We start from the raw sequence: 8,134 nt of genomic DNA, 5'->3' as shown, positions 1-8,134 counted from the left end.
CGTCGACCTCAGAACACCAGGAGGTGTCGACCTCAGAACTGGAAGAGGCGTCGACCACAGGACAGGACAGGGCGTCGACCACCATCGACTTCTGCTCCAGGGGCGTCGGCTTCTGGTCCGGGAGCGTCGACTTCTGGTCCTTCGACTTCTAGACCGTCGACCTCTGGACCGGAACTGGAACCGTCTGCTTCTGGTCCGGGGGGCGTCGGCTTCTGGTCCGGGGGCATCGACTTCTGGTCCTTCGACTTCTGGTCCTTCGACTTCTGGACCATCGATCCTTGGAGCACCGACTTTTGGACTGGAACCGGCTGCTTCTGGGCCCGAACCATCTGCTTCTGGGCCCGACTCGTCTGCTTCTGTGCCCGACCCATCTGCTTCTGGGCCGGATCCGTTGATGTCTGGAGTGGAGGCGTAGCCGCTGCGGAAGGGGCTCCCTGGACCGGCTGGACCAGATGCAGTGCGACCTCCGGGACCACCGCTGGATCTGGAAGCGGGGCGTCCACCCGGGCCACTGCTGGAGCAGGCTGCGACAGAGCAGGTGGTGCTGGGAACGGTGAGAGGAGGGAGGACAGACCGTCCAGCTGAAGCTCTTTGTGGCTGAGCGTCTGATGGAGCTGGACCAGCTCAGCCCGGAGACCGGCGAGCTCCACTGGGTGAACCCCGGGCTTGCTCCTCTGGCTCAGAGATGAGGGAGCTGCATGCTGGCCTGAGACCTTCTCCTGGCGGTTTGGGGAGGTTAGAGCGTCCAGGTGAGACTCCTGGAGGCTGACGAGCTGGCGGATCCGGCCAAGCTCCGCCTGGAGCTCTTTCAGCTGGGCTGCGGGTGCTGCTCCTCCGCTTGCAGACGACGGAGGCGCCGGTTCGGCAGGAGACGGGACTGGTGGTCTGGCCGGGGGTGTGTACAAACTGCTGCTCCGGGCAGAGGCAGCGGAAAGCTCACAGTTCCGTCCCGGGACACCGGATTGTGGTGGAGTCCGGCGTCTTTCCCCATGCTGTGGACCGACTCCCGGGGAACAGACAGCCAGCCTCGTGCCCTCGTAGCCGGAGCGATCCAGGAGAGTCTCCCCATCCAAACTCCCATCCGGTTCCGGGGAGGGCGGCGAGGATCCCCGAGGCTGACGGTTGGGGACACCGGCGGTGGCGAGGCAGAGCTGGAGCTGGAGAAGGAGAAGCCAGCTGATGGTCGGAGGAGAGGAACTGGAGCAGGCACTGCCATGGGAGAATCTCCCTGCTGGATCCTTTAACGGGTTGTGGTTAGATCATTCTGTCACACATGCCGGCGAATGGAGCGGAGAAGACGTGAGGATCCAACGCGGGTGAGGAAACCAGGCAGACAGGTAAGAACGTTTGACAACACTTTAATCAGAGGCACGCAGGACAATGAAACAATGATCCAACAAACAACAGAGAACAGAAGGGATTTAAATACACTAGGGCAGGGAGCTAAGGTGATTAGGAAACGAGAGGCAGGTGGGAGCAATAAACGGAGACACAAGGCTGAACCAAACGGTGAGACAGGACAGGGTGTGACACTTTCTTTTATTTGTGCCTGATGCATTTCACTGCTGCAGAACAGAGCGCATCGGTTTCGTCCTCTGGTGACTTCACCGCACGGCGCGCACTCTTCTGTTTTTGCGGTCGGTAGATCTTTTTGAACTGCAGTTCAAAGGTAATTCATGAGATGAATATATATGAAGCCAGGTAGCAGTTTTTCTTTAGGATTAAGAGGAGATTCAGGAAGATAATAAACAGACAGGAAAGAAAAATAGTCAAATAAAAGCACGTTCATTTTTGTACCTGGTGGTTGCAACAAACAGACACCATTGAAGGTAATCCGAAGTGAGGAACAGAAAATTCTTTCAATGTTTAGATCAGCAGGAACTCTGAGAGGCTGCAGGCGCACCAGTGAGTTTGCGGCCGCTGCGCGGGGGGTGGGGTGGGGGTGGGGGTGGGGGGGTGGGGGGCTGAAGCAGGGGAACAGTAAAGACGCAAAAACTACCGTTGTTAAAAGAAATGTGTGGTAACTTGAAAATGTGTGCGCAATTTTTTTACTTGGGATTTAGAACACTTAGTAGTGCAGCAGATCAACAGCGCAAATCCGATTCCAGTTAATTTTTTTTTACAACTACGAGAACCTTCTCTGCTCCCTGATTATACACACTGCATTGCCAAGTTAACCAGACGGATGACAGCTCAAAGGATGCTGCACTCTCAGACATTACTTCCAAATAAAAATCTCCAAACAGAACGACTCCTTAAATGTAAAATGTAAATGACAACCCATTACTCTACGATTTATCACATTCATTCGTTTTTGTAATTCGCGATGAGAACCTCCTCTGTTCCGACCGTGTTTATAACCTCTGCAACGTTCTTTTGCACTTCGACAGCCAGTGTTTCAATCTCGTTGTCAATACATTTTTTCTTATTTTTTTGGGAGCCCCTCCCGAATTACCGAACTTCTCACCCTTTCCTCAAGGGAGAGCCCAGCCATCCTGCGGAGAAAACTCATTTTGGCAGCTTGTATCCGTGATCTCGTTCTTTCGGTCACTACCCAAAGCTCGTGACCATAGGTGAGGGTAGGAACGTAGATCGACCAGTAAATCGGGAGCTTTGCTTTCCAGCTCAGTTCTCTCTTCACCACGACAGATCGGTACAGCACCCGCATCACTGCAGATGCAGAACCAATCTGCCTATTGATCTCACGCTCCAGCTTTCCCTCACTCATGAACAAAACCCTGGGATATTCAAACTCCTCCACTTGAGACAAGACCTCATCCCTGACCTGGAGAAGGTATTCTACCCTTTTCCGACTCAATACCAAAGTCTTGGATTTAGAGGAGCTGATTCTCATTCCAGCTGCTTCACACTCTGCTGCGAACAGCTCCAATGAGAGCTGGAGAAGCCAACAGGACCACATCATCTGCAAAAAGCAGAGACTCAATCCCTAGGCCACCAAAACAGATCCCCTCAACATCTTGGCTGCACCTAGAAATCATGTCCATAAAACCTATGAACAGAATGTAACCGGATTACAGGATACAATAAGATAATTAAAAGAAAAAATAAACAAATGGGCCAATAATTAGGTTCGGGGAGAATTGGAGGTTGTTTAAGAATGACTGGAGTCACGGGTATAGCATGAAACGGTTTATATACTAAATTTTAATAATAATGGGAAATATAACACATAAAGATAACACACAAAAACAGATGAAAACAATCGACAATAGTAAAATGCTCGGTATGAGATTTGATCATATGAGTCACAAGTCAGCCGGCGTCAAGTCAAATCCCCACGCTTGGGGTGAAAGTCAGAGTCCGGTGGTGCGATTTTTTCCTACCGCACCGTTGAGATTGTTCACAGAAGAGAGCAGTCTGCTCTTCAGTTACTTGAGATGTCCTGGTTCGTTCAGTGGTTAAGGCTCGCCATCTCCCTCGTCAGGAAGAAATCCAGTTCTCGTTCCAAGTGAGTGATCATAGGAGTCGGGATCAAACCCAAGGAAAAAAAAAAACCCAGCCAACGCGCTCCAACGGTTCCCTCCTACAGAGGATTGGTTCACTCTGTCGTCTCCACACAAATCGCGTTGGTTCCAAGTTCCTAGCTCTTATTAGAAGGAGTCAAGTCCGCCTCTCCCTCTATCTATGCGGCACCCAAATCAGGGTTCTTCACGGCCTCGACCGTTGTTTTTTTTTTTTCTCTCTCTCTCTCTCTAACCGCTCAGTCTTTGCTTTCTGTATCTGCGTGCTGCACAGCCGTTTGTCTCTCCTCTCGCTCAGCTGCGTCGCACGGTTTTATTTCGCGGAGGCGGGACTTATTTCTCTCAGCCAATGAAATTTCAGATTCCCACCTGGACCAATAGTATACAGCTTTCCTCTTCTGTTTCTGTTAGTGATGTTCAAGATTCTTGTTTTAACCGATGTTTAATATTAAACTCGTTATTTTAGTTATTCACCCTTCCAATAATTCATTATGAAATTATCTATTAGTTAATTAGATATCTATTAATTAGTATTGTTAATTTCCTTAATTTATATTTTATATTTTATCTAAATTGAGGATGGATCATATTAGTAAGCCAATTAGTTAATACCTCATTAAGGTTCTAGCTTCTGGGTTACATCCTCCCCCATTAAATATCATGCACGTCCCTGTGCATTGTTTCTACGGGGTACACAACTTCTTGAGTAAGAGAGTCAATAAAAGCTTTATTAAGTCCTTGGAAAAGGGACCTAACTACGGTCACTAGTGGATTGCCCAATTGAGAGTAAGTTAGTCTTTGAGGAGGCTGACTACTTCGTTCAGATCTCCTGACATACATCTCTGGTTGCACAGTATCATGCTCATCCGTTTCGGTTTGATTCTCAACTGAGACAGGACGAAGTGAGCTCTCTGTTTCCGACAGAGCTGATGAGCTATTCTCTAAGACTTTGGTCTTTTCAGATGTATGTGTCTGATCGTGTATGATGGGTTCAAAACTTACATCACGTTGCTGCGACTTTAGGACACCATCCAATTGAGGTAGGTTTGTGTTAGTTTCATCCCCCGTTTCTACGTCAGGTAAGTATACTTCGTTTTTTTTCGTTTTTTCAGGTAAGTATGTTGCTGCTTCTTTCACTCTTTCAGGTAAGAATGTCGCAGTTTCACTCATTCTGTCAGGTAAGAATGTTTCGGTGTTGATGCCTTTGTCAAGTAAGGACAATTCAGCATTTTCATTACCAGCTAAGGTTGGTTCCTTGCGATCCCCTGTGTGTAAGGATAGTGTGTTTTGTTGTTGAATATTATTTACCGGTCCTGAATCTGCTATGAGTTCCCTATTTGGCAAGGTGACCGCTATTTGATAGGATGGTCGGTTTAGCACTTGTGGAAGATCAGAGTAATAAAACTCATCTACCTCTTCGTCAAGTGGCTCATCTGGGTCAGGTTCTAAGGCTGAACTCTGTCTTGTATGAGGTCTGCTAGGTTTCGTAACGCGTTCTGTTTCATTTTCTAATGAAGAGAGAAAACCACAAGGCAGTAAAAGATCTCTGTGGAGTGTTCTGTTGGGTCCTTCTCCGTTCTCTGGTTTTACAGTGTATACTGGCAAGTTTTCCATCTGTTTGAGAACTATATACACTGTTTGCTCCCATTTGTCTGCTAATTTATGCTTTTCTCTTAAGCGAAGATTTCGGACTAAAACACGATCTCCCACACCTAGTGTGGACTCACGAATGTTTCTGTCGAACCGTTCTTTGTTCTTCCTCGCTGTTTTTTGAGAGTTTTTTATGACAATGTCATAACTCTGTTCCAGATGACTCTTCAGTTCTTTAACATACTGAGAATGAGTTATAGAGGGCTTGTTCAAATGCGGTAACCCAAAGGCAATATCTATAGGCAACCGAGGCTGCCTACCGAACATTAGCTCGTAGGGAGAGTATCCCGTCACGTCATTTTTTGTACAATTGTACGAGTGAGTAAGTGGTTTTACAAAATCGCGCCAGTGATGTTTCTCAGTGGCTTGTAAAGTTCCCAACATGCTGAGTAATGTACGATTGTACCGTTCAACGGGGTTGCCACGAGGGTGATAAGGGCTCGTTCTGACTTTACGGATACCAAGTAAAGAACAAAGTTCCTTGATTGTACGTGATTCGAAATCCCGTCCCTGATCACTATGAAGACGCTCAGGAAACCCGTAGTGGACTAAAAAATGTTCCCACAGGTTCTTCGCGACGGTGGTGGCTTTCTGATCTTTGGTTGGGATGGACACTGCATACTTTGTAAAATGGTCTGTAATCACTAAGACATCTTTAGTGTTCTTACTGTCTGGTTCTATGGAGAGAAAATCCATGCAAACTAACTCCATAGGTCTGGTGGTGGTAATACTCACCATTGGAGCAGCTTTGTCAGGGAGGGCCTTCCGACGGATACATCTTTCGCAAGTTTTAACTTTGATTTCGATATCACTAGCCATTCTTGGCCAGTAAAAACGGGACCGAATGAGATCTGTCGTACGTTCAACCCCAAGATGCCCCATATCATCATGTAGGCTTTGCATGACTGTTGAACGTAATGAATCAGGCAAGACTAACTGCAATGATGTCTCTGGTCCTAATTGGCGTCTCCGGTACAGTAAATCATTTTGAAACTCAAACCGTTTCCACTCTCTCAAAAGGTTAAGAACCACCGGGGGTTCTGCAATAGTATCAGTTGGCGGTTTATTGTCAGTCATAAGCAGCTGAATGACTCGGCCAATGGTTGGATCTTTCCTCTGCAAGGAGACAAGGTCAGCATGGTTATACTTGGGCACAGCAAAGAAACTGTCACTATTGTCTTCCAACTGGAATAGGTCTGGAATGGCCGCTGCAGACATGGCAAGTGACTGAACTAAACCACAAGGAGAATCAGTCTCATCCAAGACCATGTGCTTTTGGCATGTTGCCTTCACTGCTTCGGCTTGAAGTTGAAGCTCGACTTCTTTGACAGAGGATAAAAGATGAGATCGGAACTCATCTAGTCGTTGGCATTCCTCAGTGAATTTTGAGTTGTCTTCAGGTTTATCATGCAGCCTCCTAGACAGGCCATCCGCGTCAACGTTCTGTGTACCTGCACGGTATCTGATGTCAAAATTATAGGTGGACAACGCAGCTAGCCAACGATAGCTCGTTGCATCGAGTTTTGCCGTTGTTAAGAGGTAAGTTAACGGATTATTATCAGTAATGACAGTGAATGTGTTCCCATACAAATAGTCATGAAACTTATCTGTTATGGCCCACTTTAAGGCTAGAAACTCCAACTTGTGCGCAGGGTACCTAGTTTCACTAGAGCTTAAACCGCGACTTGCATAAGCGATTACCTGTGTGACACCGTTTTGCACTTGGTATAGCGCTGCACCGAGTCCGGTCGTACTAGCATCTGTGTGTACTAGATATGGGAGTTTTGCGTCAGCGTAGCCAAGAACTGGCGAAGTGGTAAGTTTTTCAATAATAGTTTGAAAGGACTTCTCACAGTCTTGGCTCCAACGATTCCCAAAGGGTTCTTTGGGGTTCAAGTACTTTGATCTACATGGTGGTGTTTTAAAGTTTTTCCGTTTGGGTGGATAACCAGCCGTGAGAGATGTTAGTGGCTTGACAATATTTGAGTAATCTTTAACGAAGCGTCGGTAATAACCGGTAAATCCTAAGAAAGATTGGAGTTCCTTCAAAGTCTGAGGCTTCGGCCATGTTTTGAGTGCTTCCACCTTATCTGGATCGGTTTTTATGCCATCTCGAGATACTATATGTCCAAGATAACGCACAGATGTCTGGAAAAAACGACACTTATCTGGTGATAGCTTGAGTCCGTATTCTCTAAGCCGTTCAAGAACGTGAGAAAGTCTGGTTTCGTGTTCTTCCAAGGAGTTGGAAAAGACGATCAAGTCGTCTAGGAAAACTAACACTTCCTTCAGATTAATGTCCTTCATACACTTTTCCATAACCCGTTGGAAAGTGCTTGGAGCATTTGTTATTCCTTGTGGCATACGGTTAAATTCATAAAACCCAAACGGGCAAACAAAAGCAGTTTTAGGTTTATCCTTTTCACACATCTCTATTTGATAGTAACCTGACTTGAGGTCCATCACAGAAAACCACTGTGATCCAGCGAGAGCAGAAAAGGACTCCTCCAAGTTAGGCAGGGCATATGCGTCGCGAATGGTTTGCAGATTAAGCTTTCTATAGTCTATACATAGACGTACCTCACCATTCTTTTTCCGAACTACCACTATTGGTGAGGCAAATGGAGACTCCGACTCTCTTATTATACCGGTTTCCAAGAGGGCTTCCAAATGTTTTCTCACGGCTTCATAATCATGTGGATGGATCGGCCGAGATTTCTGTTTGAATGGGGTCTCGTCTTTTAAGTTGATGTGATGTCTTATCTGTTGTGTATGACCAAAATCAAGATCGTGGTGCGAAAACACATCGGAGTAAGTGTTAAGTTTGTTGGTGATCCTCCCTTTCCATTCTTCGGACAAGGGCGAAGTACCGAAGTCAAAACTGAGAGGAGGGTTTGAAGGTGAAGTCTGTTGCTGCGAACTACACGCCGCAAGTACTTTCTGATCACTTTTGTCAGGTTCTGGATATGGCATAACACGATCGGCTTTAACTAACTCAGCGA

Source organism: Nothobranchius furzeri, chromosome 3 (genome assembly GCF_043380555.1).
Source record: "Nothobranchius furzeri strain GRZ-AD chromosome 3, NfurGRZ-RIMD1, whole genome shotgun sequence".
Taxonomy (NCBI): Eukaryota; Metazoa; Chordata; class Actinopteri; order Cyprinodontiformes; family Nothobranchiidae; genus Nothobranchius; species Nothobranchius furzeri.
The sequence above is the reverse complement of the archived record's forward strand: the minus strand, read 5'-3'. Positions refer to the sequence as shown.